Source organism: Sus scrofa, chromosome 14 (genome assembly GCF_054392235.1).
Source record: "Sus scrofa isolate SSC_HxYL_T2T_F1_AM1 chromosome 14, Sscrofa_HxYL_maternal_Yorkshire_Landrace_v2.0, whole genome shotgun sequence".
Lineage (NCBI taxonomy): Eukaryota > Metazoa > Chordata > Mammalia > Artiodactyla > Suidae > Sus > Sus scrofa.
The window spans coordinates 99,732,414-99,752,638 of NC_139396.1; the positions used below are offsets into that span (position 1 = coordinate 99,732,414).

General features: G+C 38.7%; 1 protein-coding gene across 20 annotated transcripts in view; it reads left to right on the forward strand.

The window, feature by feature from the left end:
- Nucleotides 1-20,225, forward strand: part of KAT6B (lysine acetyltransferase 6B) — a 221,649-nt gene that overhangs the window by 134,567 nt on the left and 66,857 nt on the right. The gene's annotated exons all lie outside the window — the stretch shown is intronic.

Sequence of the window (20,225 nt, forward strand, 5' to 3'; positions counted from 1 at the left end):
ACCGGATCCTTAACCCACTGATCAAGGCCAGGATTGAACCCACGTTCTCACGGATACTAGTCGAGCTTGTTAGCACTGAGCCACAACAGGAACTCCATAGCTGTTATTATTATTTCTTTAACTGGAGTGAGAGAATGAAGAGCACATGTCTATCTTAGAAATCTGTATGCACACACACATATACCCGTACGTGTGTGTACCTGTATACATGTGTGCACAGCACATCTACATTCACATATAATTACAGGGTTTGGAAAAAACATTGAGAATAATCTTTTTTAGAAAATGAAAAATTTCATGTTTTTAAATGCAGAACACATAAAGTTGAACAAAATCTTGGCTGATGAGGCAACAGAGATGGGAAATACACTGTTCCATTTGTTTTTTGCACACCTACTAAAGATCTGACATTAGTGGTTTGTCTTTGTTTAAAATCACTAGAACCCCATATGCATATATGGGCACTTGGTTGCCTTTGAGTGATAATGAATAGGGTGACAGATTTGCCTTAGGCAAGTTTCAAAAGCAGGAGCTAGTCCAACCAAATCTTAAGTAAATGAAAGAGAAACTAATTTTTAAAAGAAGACTAATGTGAGGAGACCATTCTTTTTTAAAATGGCTGTATAGGAGTTCCCATTGTGGTTCAGTGGTTAACAAATCTGACTAGGTTCAATGAGGACTCTGCTTCGATCCCTGGCCCCACTCAGCGAATTAAGGATCCGGCTTGCCGTGATCTGTGGTGTAGATCGAAGATGCGGCTCAGATCTGGCATTGCTGTGGCTACGGTGTAGGCCAGCGGCTATAGCTCCATATGCTGCAGGTGTGGCCCTAAATAACCACCCCCCCCAAATGACTGTATAAAGAATAAATAAGTAAAAATGACTATAGAGAGGAACTATACAGATAAATCTGTCATGAGTTTATGCATACCCCTTTAAAGGATATAGTTTCAGTACAGTTATTATTAAGCATGAGGATAATTAATTGCTTTGTTCTCCTAATTTTTTTTGCTTGTAAATAGTCTGTTAAGGAATTTTATAAACATACTGATGTAATCCTGGGCTGGTGTGTATATTTTCTAAGAATACTTACCAGACTTATGTTGATTATTTATAGCCAAAAATGTTGAAGATAGCTATCACTTACTCCTGATTTACCAGGGATGTGTCAATGAAACATTTATTAAGAAAACAGAAATAATTTTAGGTGGGAAAATTGAATCTCTTAAAAACAATAATGAATGATTTAATATACCTGTGTTTTTTGAGTAATATTGGAAGACCCACGAATATGTAGTATTCACATGACTTTATATATATATATAATATAACATATATATATTTAGTGCTATTACCCATATCTTAGAGGTTGCTACTCTTGTAGATGTAAAAATTACTTATATTTTCCTATTTTCATTTGTGTATGTAATTTTACAACTTAAATCATTTTAGGTTGTTTTATTAGTGCCAGTTTTATAAAATAAAATTATTGCAGAACTTATGAGGAAGGGTGGCATGAAAGAGGTGACCAGAGTTATACTGTTTCATATTTGTAACTTTCATTTCTTTTCAAGTGTAGATTTATTCCGAGTGATACAAATTGCTGTTTTCCTTGGCAGGCATTAGAAGCAAGTCTTTGTGAAATTATGTAATGTCTGAAAAGTTATATTCATGATTAATTGGCCTATCCCAGAATGGTATTTGTGTGTGTGGAATAAGGCGATCATGCTTTTTATTTGGCAGTAAGTTAAAGTGCCATTGCTCAGATCAGGTTACTCTACAGGGCTTTTTGACTGAGAACTGTATGTTTAGCTTGATCTCTTTTTAAAAAGTGTAAAATGTAGCTTCAAAGCCAAATATGCTAGAATTCATATTGTAACCAATGTAGTCTTTGGATAACTTCAAAAGCAAGCTATTCCATTCTGTCACACCTTAGTTAACAAATAAAGCCAAAAGATTTAAAACAACAACATTATGGATCTCTATAGCCTCTGAACTCACAGCCAGTCTTGATTATCTAAGGGTAGATTGTCTGTAGTGTCAAATAGTTTTAAATTCTTCCTGACCTTGACCCAGACTGATCAGTTACAAGGACCTATTTATTTATCTAAGCTGGACTTTACAGGAGTTAGAAAATAAGGCCTTTAAACAACTGCCCCCTCCTGTGTGTCAGCTTGAGAAATGATGACATTTATTACTAACAGTACAGTGACGGTGAACTAGATGGGGGAGGCAGGGTTCTGCAGTGGTCCTAGAGCCTAACTGTCTTGGGAAAGTTAACTTCAGTTTTCTCATCTGTAATGTGGAGATAATAGTACCTACCTTCTGGCATTTTAATGATTGACTCTGTGCTTGCTGAATGTTTGTTCTTAGTAAGTTCTTTTAAAATGTTTGCTGTTGCTTATCACTGTTGCTTCTGTTACTACACCAACTAATGTATAACTGTTACTAATAAAGTAGTTTCTCCTACAGAGCATTAACTTCAGGGCTTTGCTTTTTGGTGAATCCTCATATTGAAATGGTAAAACGTAACCCAAAGTTGAATATGAGTAATTTTGAGATTACTTTTTAAAAGGTATCTATATTCTTATTGCTCAAAGATGTGGAACACAGATCAGCAGCATTAGTATCATGGAGGAGCTTCTTAGAAATGCAGAATTGCTGACCCCAACGACTGAATCAGAACTTGCGTTTTTTAACAAGATCTTGAGGTGTTTTGTTTGTATATTAAAGTTTGAGAAGTACTTATCTACATCATTTCCTAGCCTCCCCACCCAACCATTCTCAAAATCATCTGAATAATGTAGAAATGACTACCATCAGTGGACTACCAAGCAGTAGCACATGAACCAGGCCCTCCAAACATACTACGGCAGTTAATTAGAAAGAAGGGAAGGCGTTCTTTTGTGGGCTTGCAGGTTAAGGATTCAGTGTTGTCACTTCTGTGGCTCGAGTCATTGCTGTGGTGCGGGTTCGACGCCTAGCCTGGGAACTTGCTCATGCCATGGATGCGCCCCCCTCCCCCCAAAAAAATGAAAGAAGGGAAGATGGAAGGAAGGAGGGAGGAAGCAAAACCATGCTTAACAATACTAGTGCTATAATTCTGATTTCACCTTGTTCTTTAATGTGACACAGACTTCAGAAAGAAGTACTGTCATTTCATGAGCTGATAACAGATTTCTGTGGCTCTGTAAGTTCCAGTGATCTGTCAAACTTACTTTGCAGAGTTTCCTTTTAACTCATAGTCTCAAAGATTAGTACGCATCCTTCATTTTCTTAAACACACTTGTACAGTGCAGTCCTCTTAGCCTCGTGCTTCATTTAGCTTTTTGATGTGAAGATGATGTTCTTCATGTGCTGATCCTAAATGGTCAGTAGACAGGAGAGTAGAGTTTCATTTACCTCATTTGTCCTCTCTGTCCTTTTACTAGTGCTTCTATCTTCATTTGGTTTGTTTACTCCAGTGTAAAGGTTGCAAGAGTGTTTAAGAACATTGGTCTTTAATTAACCATGAATTATGGATGGTTGTGGAAGCACATCTTTATTTGTATTAGCATATGCCAGGGGATAAAGAAAACTACTAGGTTTTTGACTTAAAATATGACCTTTTAATTGATTTTTTGAACGTTAATTTGAAAAATAAACGTAAGGTGAAATATGATATACTAAATTGGCAAGGAGAAACATTTGATAAAATATGATGGGAGTATACAGTTGCACAATCTCTCGCAATTAAAAATGCCTACATCTCATAACTGAGCAATCTCACATCTAGGCATTTATTCTTCAGGGATATTTACACATGCAAGTGCACATATGTATGTTTTGTAGAAACAAAAGAATGGAAATAACCTCAACATCTATTAGAATGAAACTGATATAATGTACCTCACCTTTTAATTTTTTAAGATGAAAGTATCTCATTAAACCTTTTAAAAAGGGATTTGAGTGTCCAGGGATTAGACATAGGAGGGAGACTTATTTTCCATTCCGTATATCTTTGCACTATTTGAATTAAACACACACACACACACACACACACCTACAGACATATATAACTTTAAAATTAACAAAATAGCCCTGGAGTTCCCCTTGTGGCTCAGTGGTAACAGACCCGACTAGTATCCATGAGAATGTGAGTTTGATCCCTGGCCTTGCTCAGGGAGCTAAACATCTGGCATTGGCATGAGCTGTGATGTAGGTCACAGACATGTCTTGGATCCCGAGTTGCTGTGGCTGTGGCATAGGCCAGCAGCTGCAGCTCCAGTTTGATCCCTAGCCTGGGAACTTTCATATACCACAGGTGCAGCCCTAAAAAGAAAAAACCTTATAATGAAGAAATTTAAGCTATATTTTCCAACACTTGTGTATTTTTCCCTCTGTTTTTAAAGCATGTTCATGTGTATAAATTCATTCATGTTTCAGGGGCCCTCAGACCCACAGTTTTTAAATGTAGGCAGCGAATTCTCAGCAGCTTTTCTGCTCTGTATTTACCCTTGCTCTTCTCAAGACTCTTCTGAGTGTAAACTGTCAGATGTCTTAGTCATTCATGTTCTAATCATTCAGAGCTATGATTCTCAACCTGGGGTACCATCAGAATCTCCCTGAAGCTTTTAAAAAATCAGGATGCCTGAGTCAGCCCCAGACCTATTTAATCAAAATCCATGTGTGTGACTTAGGTATGTATGTTTTTTAAAAGCCACATAGGTGATCCCACTGTTCACACCTGTTTAAGAACCACTGTCTAGAGAGCAATTCTTGGCAGAATTCCTCTTCTACTAAAGCACCAGCTATTATCTCCTCCCTGCCTCTAACCTCCCAGTAGTAGATGTGGCATCTACATGGACCTCTGCTCTACATCTAAGGAAAAGGGAGTCACTCTGAATAGGCACATGGCTCTATCTGTTGTATTAGAATAAAAATGATAATGAGAGTGATACTAACAGGTTTCTGCATTAAGAAGCAACATTTTTCTGCATATAAAGAACTTTGAAAGTAAATGGTGGAGATCAAAAGATGATTCTTTGAGAACATCAATAAAAACACAAAAATCTCCAGGTAGCCCAGTCAAAAAAGTAAAGGGAAAACATGAATTACCAATAGCAGGAATGGGAGAGGGGTATCAGTGAAGACATAAAAAAAATAAGGAAGGGAGTTCCCTGGTGGTGCAGTGGATTAGGGATCTGGCATTGTAGCTGCTGTGGCACAGGTCTCTGCTATGTTACAGTTTCGAACCCTGGCTTTGTTCAGTGGGTTAAGGATCTGGTGTTGCTGTGAGCTGTGGTGTAGGTTGTAGACTTGGCTCCGATCTGGTGTTGCTGTGGCTGGCTCTGGTGTAGGCTGGTGGCTACAGCTCCGATTCACCCTCTAGCCTGGGAACCTCCATGTGCTGCAGGTGTGGACCTAAAAAAAAAAAAAAAAAAAAAAAATAGGTGTTACAGGTTGTGTTTCTTAGGAAGCAAGCACTGAGATAAAGTTCTGTGGTAGAATATTTATTAAGAGCCCTTAGTATCATCAACTCTTGTGGGAAGAAGGGCAGCAAAGCAGCACTGGGCAGAGGAAGGGGTTGAGCAGAGTTGTAGCTCAGTAACAGCCTTGGCTGACTTTATATGTAGCTCTAGATCTAGCTTGCTCCTTCAGAGTTGGGACAGAGTTGGGACCAGAGTTGGGCCAAGACGACCAGACCTTTGTATTTCTGAATCACTCAAAGATGAGGACCTTTACCACTTGGATGTGGGCCACCACAGAAAGGGGCATGTCCTTGGCTGAGGTGACTCTGTACAGGCTGAAGCAGCCCCTGAAGGGATGACAGCTAAAAGCTGCCTGCCGCTAACATTTTCAGTAGCTGAGGCAACAGGTTTTATTTCACTGGAAGAGGGTTTAGCAGTGTGATGGAGTAGACCACGATGACAAGCAGAAGAGTCTAACAGAAACTGTACAAAAGAAGATACATGAATGGCCACTGAGCACATGAAATCATAGGCAACATCATAAGCCATCAAGGATATGCAAATTAAAATCATGGTAAGATACTCCTGCACCCTCTCTAGAATGGTTAAAATTAAAAAGACTTGCAAACCAAGTTAAGTGGGAAGTATAAAATGGTGCATTCACTTTAGAAATCACTCTGACAGTTTCTTATAAAGTTAAAGATACATTTACCATATGACCCAACATTTCCACTGCTTGGTATTTACCAAAGAGAAATGAAAGCATGTATACAAAAAGACTTTCTTATAGGCTTTATTCATACAGCTGAAAATTGTAAAGAGCACAAATGTCTATAAACTGGTGCTTAAATAAATGAATTTATTTACTTATTTTTTTCTTTTGTCTTTTTAGGGCCACACCTGCAGCATATGGAGGTTCCCAGGCTAGGGGTCAAATTGGAGCTATAGCTGCTAGCATACACCACAGCTCATGACAATGCCGGATCTTTAACCCACCAAGTGAGGCCAGGGATCAAATCTGTGTCTGCATTGGATGCTAGTCAGATTTGTTTCCGCTGAGCTACAATGGAAACTCTGGATCAATGAATTTAAATATATTGATGTAATGAAATACTATGTAGCATGAAAAAGAATAAACTCACTTATCTGTGCAACACCATAGATGAATCTCTTACAAACATGCTAAGAATAAAGAAGTCACAAAAGAATACATACTCTGTGATTCCATATATGAAATTCTAGAACAGGCAAAATAATGTTGTGATAGAAAGCAGAACAGTAGTTCTGTGGGTTAGCAAGAGAAATAGGACTACTATATAAGGGCTGGAGGGGACTTTTTGAGGGTTCTATTTCTTAATGGTTGTGATAATTATATGGATATATGTGTCTGTCCCAACGTGAAAAGGGTACATATTATTGCAAATTACACCTCAGTAAATTTGAGGGGTTTTTTGAAGCAAAATTGAAGAAGAGAAACAACTGAGGGTTTATGTTCATGTGGGATAGTATTCTTTTTTTTTTTTTTTTTGGTCTTTTTTTAGGGCCGCACCTGCGGCATATGGAGGTTCCCAGGCTTGGGGTCTAATCAGAGCTGTAGCTGCTGGCCTTTGCCACAGCCACAGCAATGCCAGATCTGAGCCACGTCTGCAACCTACACCAAAGCTCATGGCAACACCGGATCCTTAACCCACTGAGCGGGGACAGGGATTGAACCTGCAACCTCATGGTTCCTAGTTGGATTCATTAACCACTGCGCCATGATGGGATCTCCAGGTAGTATTCTTTTAACTTTCTTTTTAGGGCCACACCTGCAGCATATAGAAGCTTCCAGGCTAGGGGTTGAATCAGAGCTGAAGCTGCCAGCCTACACCACAGTCACAGCAACACCAGATTTTAACAGCAGCATCTGCAACCTACCCTATAGCTGTGGCAACGCCGGATCCTTAACCCACTGAGTGAGGCCAGGGATTGAACCCACATATTCATGGATACTAGTCAGGTTCTTAACCTGCTGAGCCACAATAGGAACTCCTCTTTTAACTTTCTTAAAATGTTTTTATCCAGTGTTGATATCAGAATTATGCTGGCCTCATAAAATGAACTGAGAAATATTTCTCCCTCTCCTCTTTTTTGAAATAGATCATTTAAGATTGTTATTGCAGTCTTCTTAAATCTTTGAAAGAATTCACTAGCAGAGCTATGTGTGCCTGCAGTATGCCTGTGTGGAGGTTTTAAGTTATGAATCATTTTTAACAGCTTTAAAGTTATTCAGATTTTCTGTTTCCTTTTGTGTTAATTTTTGTTGGTTTGGTCTATCAGTGAAGTTGTCCATTTTTCTAAGTTGTCTAATTTATTGACATCATTTTAATGTCTTCAAGATTTGTAGTGATATCTGTCCCTTGCTTATTACTTCCTGATACTGGTAATTAGCATTTTTCTTTTTCTTAATCAAACTAAAGCTTTCTAATAATAAAGTTAAACATCTACCTACCTCATGACCCTGTAGTTCCAGTCTTAGGTATTTACTCAAAAGAAATGAAAACACCTATCCACAAAAATGCGTGCAGAAGAATGTTTATAACTTATCCACAAAAGTACTTTTACAAGAATGTTCATATCAGCTTTACTCATTTTGTCCCTAAACTGAAAAACACTTAAGTCCTGATCATGTGTAGGGAGAATACACAATTTTTTTGTGTGTATTTTACAATAAAATATTACTCAATAATAAAAAGAAATGAATTGCTGATACATGTGACAGTATGAATGACGATGACAATAGAGTGAGTAAAAGAAGCCCTACACAAAAGAATTCCATGTCTGACTCCATTTATGTGAAGTTTTAGGACAGACCAAATCAAACTGTGGGGGTAGGAATCAGAATAGTGGTTGCTTGGAACGGAGCGTTGGGAGGATTTGTGTGGGAAGGGGCAGGAGAGAACTGTCTGGGGTTAACGAGTAGTCTCTATCTTGATAGTGATGGGGGTTATGTGAGTATATGTGTGTTTTCAAACTCTATGAAGTACACATTTTTTTATATGTAAAATATACCTAAACTCAGTTGTACAACATTGTGAATGCACCTGACACTGAACTCTACACTTGACGGGGGTTAAAATGGTGCACTTTAAGTATATTTTTACAATTCACAAAATGTAAACGGGTAGATGTGATGTGAAGGTTCTAAATGGGCAAACATTTCAAGTGTTTATTTTCTCTCATACCATGTGCTGCTCTATTATTTCTTTACCATTTATATACTAAAATAAAAATGTAATTTAGAAAATGATGAGAAAATACCAAATATGAGAAATAATGTTACATTTATGTATTCAACAAATATTTATCAAATAATTAGGGTATGTAATTCTTCATTCTGTGTGATAATTAAGATAACCAAACAAGGATCTCCTTCAAAGAGCTCACAGTGTGCTAAACTTTGACTTAAAATATGCAAATAAATTAATTGCATAAAAATAAAGAGCTTTCTTCCACCTACTGTATATCCTTTAGTAGGTTTCTGTAGACTCTTAAAGTTCTAGGGAATTGAGCCCAAAAACCCTTGCCCCAGGGAGAAGGCCTGTCACTCTGGTATTTCTCTTCCTGGCCTTGCTGTAGTTTGCATTGACAGGGGAGGGGCTTATGTTCTGTGCCCTTCCTTCCTTCCCACACAGCCTACAAGTGGGGCTAGAGGACCAGAGAGCAGACTGTCACTGATAGTATTCATGTAGGGGCTGGGTTGGTGTCTGGCCTGAAGCATTAGTAGATCTAGAACCTCCACCACAAAGAGATTTAGGGCAGATTCCAAACAACAAGGTCAGAACTCTTGACATTCAGGTAGTAATTATCATAGCAATTCTCCTTTCCTGCTGTTCATGACTAATGTAATGAAAGGGTCAAAGTTTGCCTGAAAGTGAAGGAAACAAAAGCAGAAAAGTCAAGGGCACAGAAAGTCAGTAACCAGATGGTTTAATGTGCCCAGAGGGCAATTGAGAATTGATAGTGGAATTGCACTGCTTTTATTGGTTCTGTGAGGACAAGCACTTGGAGTACCAGTTATATTCTACTTGGCATACTTGAGTGCTGAGTATTAGTAACTTGTTGCATGACACATAACACCTCAACTGCCTGATAAATCTCGAGAATGTAGAACATTGTTGCAGGGGGTGGAGGTGGTGATGATAATATTACTGAGAAAGTGACTAACTACCGTGTGACTTTTCTAGCTTGTTACTATCCATCAACCCATGTCTCATCTCTTCATTCTACTTCCTTGTTTCCGATTACAATCAATTCAGTTGCCTGTGTCTCTGAGCAGTTAATGCAGGTTTCTCTTGATGGAATTGGTTAATGAGAATATTTACGTTCACATCATGCCTAGATTCCATTTTATGTACCACATCTAGACGAAAACAGATGCCTTGGGGCAACTGAGGACGCCAGCTGTATGAGTCCAACTGTATGACATTCTGGAAAAGGCAAAACTATGGATACAGTTTAAAAAAAAAAAAAGAAGTGGTTACCAGGGCTTAGAGTAGGGAGGGAGAGATGACTAGCCAGAGCAAGAGGATATTTTAGGTCAGTGAAAATACTCTGTACAAAACTATATTGGTAGATACATGTCATCATAAATTTGTCCAAACCCATAGAACATACAATACCAAAAGAGAACTCTAATGCTGGTAATAACATGTCAATTTAGGCTTATCAGTTTTAACAAATGTATGGGATGTTGATATGGGAGAGGCCATGTATGTGTGGGGGCAGGGGGCATATGGGAAATTTCTGTGCCTTCCTCAATTTTGCTGTGAACGCAAAAGTTCTCTTTAAAAAGTCTAGGAAAAAAATTGTTAAAGATTTGTGATACCTGACTATGCATTGATTTTAAAATTCCATTTTTCAAAATCTAGGGTAGAGTTGATATTATATTACTACTATTGTGACATACTTGCTGAAGAGAATAGTTTGTAAATCCTAAGCTGACTTCCTATAACCATGTGTTGAATTTCCAGCTGTGTTGAATCAGACTTTGATCTGTCTTAAGATAAATGCAGTATCTGCAGTTTCTAATGGTGGGGGTGTAGGAGAGATTTTCAGATGAAATCTTAAAAGCCAAGTCTCTGTCTAGATACAGAATTAAAGACTCTGGGGAAGGCAATTGTTTTGTGTCCTACCCGGCCCGCCCCAATTTTTAGGCCTCATCTCTTACCCAGCTCACCCCCCCAAAAAGAACAGATGAGATGCTTTTGTTAAATGCAGTGTGCAGGATTAGATTTGTTTCCTTCCAATAGAATCACTTTCCTTAATCAGCACTCATATAAATGGCACACCTGCCTAATTAGAACACGTTCTAGACTACAGGATACAGCGTGAGCATTTCAATTAGCTCCACACAATTGATAACTATTGTGACTCATGTTCTTAGAAACTCTTCCCTTCTCTTCTTATTCCTCTGTGGCTAAGCTTTTATTATTTTATGCTTCTGAATCAGCCTTTGATTGTAGGAATTTCCCCGTATGTGGTCATTGATATTATTTTTGTTTCCAAGCGATTCTTTAAATGGAAAAAAAAGAGGGGATGTGTTTATGGGTATGTGTAGGGATGCTTTTAAATATTTTTATTTTATTAGATTTAATTTACTTGTTGTCAACTCTTAAAATACAGAGAACCCTCTTGGCTGTGACAGGGAGGTAAAATACAGCAGTCACATTCAAGATCTCCATACATTAGCAATAATAAATCCTTTTGCCCTGAGTAATACAGAAACTCAATCCAGAGCCAGTGGGGATGATGTAGTGCTCCCTCGCAGAACCAATTACCCACAGAGAAGTATAATGAGCAGGGGAGGTGATACAATCAAAATCTGTATAGCGAGAGGAAAATTGTGGTAAAATTGTTGCCTATGAAAAGTCTTGCAATAAGTGTATCTCCAATTATCTTCTGGAAGAAATTATTTAGACATCTCTTTAGGTCAAAATTCACGACAGAATTGCACGAGTAGCCTTAGAATAAAACAGAAGGGTACATGAGTATAGAGAAAATGGCGGTGGGCGTGTTGTGAATAGAGCGCTGTTGTGCCCGGAGGGTCTGCAGGAGCCTCGCTGCTGCCGTGAGGCTGTGCTGGTCACCAGACCTTCTTGCAAAGGGATGGCTGCACTGACCACTGTTACAGCACATGCCGACAGGGACAAGCTAATGCTCTTAAAAAAATAAGATGATTTAGATGATCACAGGAAGACTCTCCCTTCAGAGTTCGTATATTTCCCAAGACCACATCTTAAGCAGATTGCTGTAGAGGAAAATCCTGAGTGAGCATGATCTATATCCTAATTAGGAGTGGGCTTGATCTGTTCAGACAGATATCAGATGAACAAGTGGGTTAAGTGGAGAGAAATGAAGTCTAACTCCTTATTAGATAAGTGTCAAGTAGAGTGCTGAAGTGGCAAAAAAAAATCTTAATATGTTCCCTAAAAACAACATGAACAGTTTCAACTTCTCTTGTTTGTGAAAATAATGAATTACCAATAAGCAAGCACACAAAGTTTATAAATTTTTTTAAAAAATAAGTTGAACAGATTAATGCTTTTGTTTTAATTGTGTTACTCTTCACTGCAGTGTATTGACTTCTTTTTTTAAAACTTGTGTTATTCCTTGAGAGGGAAAGTGGGAGTGGGGGAATCACAATTAGGTCCTGGCAACCAGGCATGGTCCAAAATCTGTCTTACCTATAACCTATGGTGGCTCTTAGTGAGTGAGCCCTAATAGTTAATACTTCTGGTAGTGATGAGGTACTTTTCCTGCCAGCTGATTTTAAGATTTTGGTTCTATCCTGACAGATTATATCTGGGGAAGTACAATTATGTCCAGATGTAAGTGTCATTCATTATAAATGGTCAGAGTAGGAAAAAAGCATTCACATGAGACCATGATGGAACCCACCTTGCCATTGATGGTTGCTTCATATTGAAGTCATTAAAAATGTACATTAGGGAGTTCCCATTGTGGCTCAGTGGTAATGAACCCACCTAGTATCCATGAGGATTCAGTTTGATTCTTGGCCTTGCTCAGTAGGTTAAGGATCTGGCGTTGCCACGAGCTGTGGTGTATGTTGCAGACTCAGCTCGGATCCCCCTTAGCCTGGCCACTAAGGCTCCGATTTGACCCCCAGCCTGGGAATGGGAACTTCCATATGTGGCCCTAGGAAAAAAAAGAAAGAAAGAAAAATAAAAATGTACACTAAAATAAAGAACAGTAGTCAGTATTTTGGGACCTGTTGAACTGGAGGAACCAGTTTTGAGTCTGAAAGCCGTTTGTCCATTTGTTCATTCATTTATTCCACAAGTGTACTTTGAGGCTGGAGCTGCCCTCTTGATGTTCAGAAAGTGAAACAAAATAGACAAATGATATATCATATGTTAATAATGATGAGTGCTATGTAGAAAAATCAAGCAAGGCATGGATGATCCAGAGCGGTGCTGGCAGAGTTCAGTTTTAGAGAGAATGGTCAGGCATAGCCTTTCTGATGAGGTGATACCCGAATCAAGCTCAAAAGGAAATGAGGGACCAGCCATGGGAAGCCAAAGAGCGAGGAGCTTAGAGTCAGCAGGCTGGGTTTCCTCTCTCTTAGTAGTTATGTGACCCTAGCAAGGCCTTTGACGTACCTGTGAAATGGAGACAGAAGGAGCCACAGGCCTGTTTCACAGGGTTTGTGTTTAGCACAAGTGAGACACTTGAGAAAAGCATTTTGGGAAAGAATAACACAGTGCTTCTTACTTCAGGTTTCAGTGTGAAAAGATAAGAGGGTACAAATTAAGGCGTTCCATACCAAAGAGTCTTCTTAAAACAGCCCTTTCATACAGCTTGTGGAGTTATTGAATTGACTTGTCTGCACTAAAGTGTAGAGAACATTCTCCAGAGATGAATTGTTTGATACCGGGGTGTAAAAGATTTATACTCGTCTTTGTTTGCTTTAGTGGTATTACTTGTTTAAGATTTTATATTTGTGCTTTTTTTCCTTTGACATCTTTTTCTTCAACTTTGAGCTTTCCTTTTGTTAAATCAGTTACAGGCCTCTTGACTCTCACTTGAGGCATTTTCTACCCTGTTTCTGTCCTCCCTGATTAATTCATTAAAAACAAAATCCCCAAAACCCCTCTAAGATGAATATTTATCAGTGGAGGGAGGCTCACCACCATCTTTATAAAGTAATTCTAGACTCCAGAACAAATTATTTGCACTGATGTTTATTAAGGACTTAAAGTTGTTTGCCCTGTTTGTTTTTATAGCCAAAGTGAATTTTGCAATAATTGTTAACAATGTTTGAATAGATCTTTATCGTTTACAGAGTACTTCACACACTCACTCACTCACATGGGAACTTTAGCAATCCTAGAGCTAGACAACACGGATGCTGTTGTGCCTTTTTTTTTTTTTTTTTTTTGTCTTGTCTTTTCATGGCTGCACCTGATGCATATGGAGGTTCCCAGGCTAGGGGTCCAATTAGAGCTACAGTGCCAGCCTACACCACAGCCATAGCAACCTGGGGTTCGCGCCGTGTCTGCGACCTACACCACAGCTCATGACAACGCCGGATCCTTAACCCACTGAGCGAGGCCAGGGATCGAACCCGCATCCTCATGGATGCTAGTTGGGTTTATTACCCACTGAGCCACAACCGAAAGTCCTGTTTTGCCCTTTTAGAGCCCTTTTGTTGTGCCCAGATGAACGAACCTGGGGCTCAGAAAAGAGAATTTAAATTTAGGCCTTTCTGTGATACAAGAAGGAATATGTGAATGGAAAATGCTGAATTGTTTTTAACACTTAAGAATTACTAAAATTATGTGTTTAATAAGTAGATTCAAGAAATGTTGTAGGTGACTCCAGGAAAAGGATCCATAAGTGGTTACTAAAAGCAAGGGCCATGTCCATGATCATTGTGAATGGAGACAGAGGGGGCAAAACTCCTTTTTGTGTCATTGTCAGAAAGAGAGTGAGCCTGGATGCCCTTGGCTCTGATCTGTGCATGAACTACCTTCTTTTCCTTCTCTCTCTTTTTCTTTCTTTCTTTGTCTCTCTCTCTCTTTCTGTCTCGTTGCTTAGACTAACAAACAAGTATCTTTTTTTGTTTCCTTCAGCACAGAAATAAAAGTAACCATAAGCAAATATGAAACTTCTCAAAAATGTGTTGTTTTGGGTTTAAAAGAATGTTTCCTTGGAAAAGACAGTTTTATTTTGATATCAAGGGTCCTGAAGACTCTTAAAATGTCTTTTAAAATATAGTAGAGGCAATAAAAAAAATTAGCTAGGAGCTGTGAAGGCTTAGAAATTATCCAGCTATGGAACCATTGAACTATTTGATCTGGAAAGGACTTTTTTTTTTTTTTTTTGTCTTTTTGGGGCCATACCCATGGCATACGGAGGTTCTCAGGCTAGGGGTCGAATCTGAGCTACAGCTGCCAGCCTATACCACAGCCACAGCAACGCCAGATCAGAGCCTCATCTGCGACCTACACCACAGCTCACGGCAACACCGGATCCTTAACCCACTGAGCAAGGCCAGGGATCAAACACGCAACCTCATGGTTCCTAGTCGGATTCTTTTCCGCTGCCCTATATCGAGAACTCCTGGAAAGGACATTTTAAACAATTTTTCTTCTTTTTTTTCTTTCTTATATCCACATCCATGGCATGTGGAAGTTTGAAGGCCAGGGATTGAATCTGAGCTGCAGCTGTGGATCCAGCAACCCACTGTACAGGGGCTGGTGGTGCAACCCATACTGGCACAGCAACCTGAGCCACCGAAGTTGGATTCTTAACCCACTGCACCACAGTGGGAACTCCTGGAAAGAACCTTTGAAAAGCTCCAGATTCCAGCTCATGAGAGGCTCCTTTGTCCTCTGTGGCACCCTTGCCATCCTGATGGGATCCACCTACCCCCTCCATTGCCTCTTCTGGTTCTGGAGGCCTCCAACTGCCTCAGGAGTAATCCATTGCCTGAAGACTCTGTGATTCCACTTATATGAGATACCTTACCTCGATGACTCAGACTCATGGAGACAGAAAGTAGAAGGACAGTTACCTTGGGCTGGGAGAGTGGGGAGTTAGTATTTAGTGGGGACAGAGTGTCACTTTGGTAAGATGAAGTTCTGGAGACCTATGGCAGTTGTGCAACATCATGAAAATACTTAACGTTCCTGAACTGTGTACTTAAAAATGGTTGGAGTTCTCTGGTGGCTTCAGTGGGTTGGGTATCTGACATTGTCAGTGCTGTGGCATGGTTCAGTCCCTGGTCTAGGAACTTCTGCATGAGGCAGGCGCTGCCAAAAAAAAAAAAAAAAAAAAAAAAAAAGGAAGGAAGGAAGAAAGAAAGAAGAAAAAAAATGGTTAAGATGGTAGATTTTATATTATATACATTTTACCACAATGTAAAAAATAAAGAAGTAAGAAAAAAAAAAAGCCCATTTTGTTGCTGGACAGCTCTGTTGGAAAGTTAGAGATTCTAAAATGACTCCTTTTGGGGCTTGGAGAGCAAATCTAACCCCTCCCTGAATGACACCCAGTGTGTCCCCTCCCAGCAGTCTCTTTCCAGCGAATTAACCACAGTTCTTTCAATAGGTCATTTTTGTTTTACAGTTTATTTGAGTCATGATCAAGATAAGGACTATACATTGTAATTGGCTGATAAGCCTTTTAAATCTCTCTTAATCTCTTGGTTCTTCTTCCATATCTGTTTTTCTCTCTTACTCCCTCTCTCACTCTGTCTCCCTTTTAATTTATTTGTTGAAGAAATTGGGTCACTTGTCCTTGGAGTTTTGCTACTTGCATCCCCCTGCTATATGTACCTCTGCTCTCTGTATTTCCTGTGAATCAGTAATTGGATTGAGATACTTTATCTTATAAAGGTGTAATCCAACAATAATAGTAATTCATTCTAGACCCTTCTTTGAGAGTACCACCAACTTTTTGTTTGGGAAATTGTAAACATTGAACGAATAATTGGAAAAATTGAATGAGTAATGTAAGGAACACTCGTGTATCTTTACACGGATTTAGCAGCCATTAAAATTTGCCAAATTTGCTCCCCCCCTGCTCCCCGTCTGTTTGCGCGTGCGTGTGTGCGCGCGCGCGCGCACACGCACACGCACACACACACAGGTTTCCCCCACCCCCACATCATTTGAACTCAAGTTATAGACATCGTGATGCTTTACTCCAAAACATTTCAGCACGTAACTCCTAAGAACAACTCCCTATATAATTAAAATGTAGTTTATATATTGTCTGCTCTTTGGTGCATATTTCCCTAATTATCCAAATAACGTTCTTCATAGCTGTGGGTATCTTTAAAAATTCAGAATCTAGGCAAAGATCAAATTGTATATAGTTTTCATGCCCCTTTAGTCACCTAAATTGGTTCTACCCTTTTTTTGGATCTCATATGACATTGACATTTTTTGAAGAGTCCAGGCTAGTTGTCTTATAGAAAGAATGTCCCTAAATTTGGATTTGCCTGATTGTCATCTTAAGATTAGATTCGGGGTAGATGTTTCCAGTGAGAACACTGTATCAGCAGTGCTGAGTCCTTCATTGTCACACTCGGAAAGCCTTTTGTCCCGTAATGGCTGATAGGTTTGATCTCTTGGTTAAAGGAGTGTCTACTAGATTTTTCCATTATAGTGGAACCCCACTGTAATTAATAAATAATCTACAGCATTTAGAGGTTGCTTTTTTAATAGTTTTAAAAACATATGCCATTGGTCATGGGAGAAACTGGATGGAAAAGATCCTGAGCATATTAGTAAAGACTTATTACTGCTGGTGGAAAGATAATTTTTTAAACATTTGTTTTTCTTGAGAGAGGACAGAAGAGGAGTGGGGGTGGTAAAGGTGAGAAGTGGGCTTTAGTGAGGTCAACTTGTTTGAATCCCAGCTCCATACTTGAACCTATGCTGCTTTAGAAAAGAGGTAACGCACGTCTCAAATCCTCAGTTTCTCTCCTACAGTGGGCATGATAATACACATTTCTGATGGGATTGTTGAGATAATGAGTAGTGAATGAGTGGCCTCTAGCCTAGCAGCTGCCTCAGGACCATTACATGGAAGGTGAGGAAGAAATGCTTTGTGAACTCTTTGCAGAGTTAAAACCCATCCATGAGCATCCATTCTTGAGCTTAGATTGAAATATTCAGGCATGTTGATAAGAAAATGTGATCAACACATTAGGTTTCTTTGGGAAGCGTCAAAGGAATTCAGAATTGGGAGTGTTTGGTTCCATTTTCAGACCTCTTAAATATGATTTGTCTGTAGTGGACTTTTGTGGAATTGAGTCGCCATTTATTCAAACCTCTTTCTGACTGCAATCCATTTTAATCTATTACCAGGGATTATTTTCTGAAACAGTTTATATGTAGTCTGATTCAGAATAGTGAATCATAATAATTCTGTGACCCATTTACATGCATTACTGTAAAAGTTTCATTTCATACAAGTGACAATTTTTTAAAGTTAATTAGACTTGGCTGTACTGAGGTTAGCAAAAAAGTGCTTTAAATTATCAATAATTCAGCAGGGCAGACATTTCTGTATAATGCAGTGGTTTTATAGAGTATTGTGAGATAGTTATCCCTAAAATAAATGGTTGTGAGCATACATCAGCATGGTGGGGCTCGCTTGAATGTGGCGTGAAGTGATACCATCTATGCTTTCTATTATTGAGCAGAGTGTGGGACATCAGTCTTTCTGGCCATGAACTACTCGCAACCTTTGTCCTTTGTGTTACCTTTAGTTAAAAACGAAAAATGAGCATGAATGCTGGCGGATGGCCACGTCTTTCTTACAGCTACAAATTCATCCGGGAAAGAAAAATGGGATTGCAGATTTGGATTTGTTTCATTGCATGAATGATATGTGACATTTTGTAAATTATTTATCACTGCAAGGATGGCAGCAATGGCTGGAGCATTGTTATATCAAATGAAAGCAGGAATCCCATTAGTACAAGGACTGGATTTTAGCTAGAATCTATCAGGGGAATGTTGTCACTTGAAAACCAGATTGTTCTTTTAATTGCTATTTAAAGGAACAAAAGTGTTCCCAAGGTACTGCCATTGAGCAGTTACGAGTAATAACTATGGATCCATAATTATGCAGTGCTGATTATCTGGCATTTAAAAAATTGTGGCAGAAGTCAGTGACCAATTTGTTGTAGCTTGTCTTTTTGGGTTTTTCTAGTACAGTGTTTTATATATTCTGCTTTTTAACTAGGGCTACAAAAATACATTTGCATAGTCATCTCAGAAAGTAGAGCCCATGCATATTAAAAGAACAAATGAAACCAGAAATAAGGGTAAGATAATGAAAGCTTACATTGTAGAAAGAAATTAGCAGTTATATTGAACAGTTTTGCAAATGCTTGGTCATAAGATGCATTCTGGTTTTTGATGCCATGTTGCATTAAACCAAGACTTTTTTTGGAATCATTGTAACCATTTGAAATATTATCTTAGAGATAAGGGACTTTTAACTAGTGTATATTTCTTTCATTTATTCTTTCATATATTCAAAAATTATATATGTAATTATATATATATATATATATTCTTTTAGCTTTTTTGTCTCTTTAGGGCCGCACCTGCGGCATATGGAGGTTCCCAGGCTAGGGGTTGAATTAGAGCTGTAGCCACCAGCCTACACCACAGCCACAGCAACACAGGATCCGAGACGTGTCTGTGACCTACATCACAGCTCACGGCAACACCATCCTTAACCCACTGAGCAAGGCCAGGGATTGAACCCGGGTGTTCACGGATGCTAGTCGGGTTCATTAACCACTGAGCCATGATGGGGATCTGCTATTCAAGTATATTTTTTATTTAGTTAGCAGATAAATTTTGAGTGCCTCCTATACCTACATGTATCAGGCAATGTATCAGGTATTTGGAATAGAGTGGCTGAACAAATGAGGTTTATTCTCTGCAGATATGTTTAGAAAGTTAGGCCTAGCGAGATCTTGTTTTTAATTTACATTAAAAAAAAAAGAACATTTGTGATCATGCTACACTTTCTTGCCCTGAATTTTTGATTCATGAGATTCAAATGTAAATACATTATAGTTACATTCAGATGGCTAGCAGACAACATGTGTGTGAAGCTTGGAATATGCAGTAAAATTTTAGTCTTCATACAGTTGGGCTGTTCAAAATAATGTGACCAGATCTGTAGGCACAGTCAACTATTCATATGGATGGGAATACTAGTGTTGCTGGTAGTCATAAATAACAATGGAGACACTAAAATGTATGCAGATTTATACATTGTTAAAAGCAGTTTCCTTAGTGAGAGTTAAAGGGGAGCTAGGGGATTAGACAAATGTTTTGTTGTTTCTTTTTTTAAAGTGGGAATGAGAGTTTATCTCCTTTGTGTGCCGTGGTATGGTTTGCTTTTGAAGATCTTGGTGCCAGAAGGGCCTTGTTAATAGTCTTTTGATCATCTCAAGTGATCCTACAGAATTTTAAATTTCTTGCTTAGCTCTAACACTGTTATCATGTCACCTAAAAACATACCAATATTATATGTCAGATATTTAATCAATGAATACTAGTAACGTGTACTAAAACATTTGATAAAGTTTGGTTGAACAGTCTGATCTAACTAGGTGATGTTAGCAGACTGTAATAGGGAATAGATGAATCAATTTACTGTAGGCGTATAGTATATGGGAATGATTGAGATTTCGAATGAATTCTTGATGTTCATTTCAGGAAGGTTATGTAACATA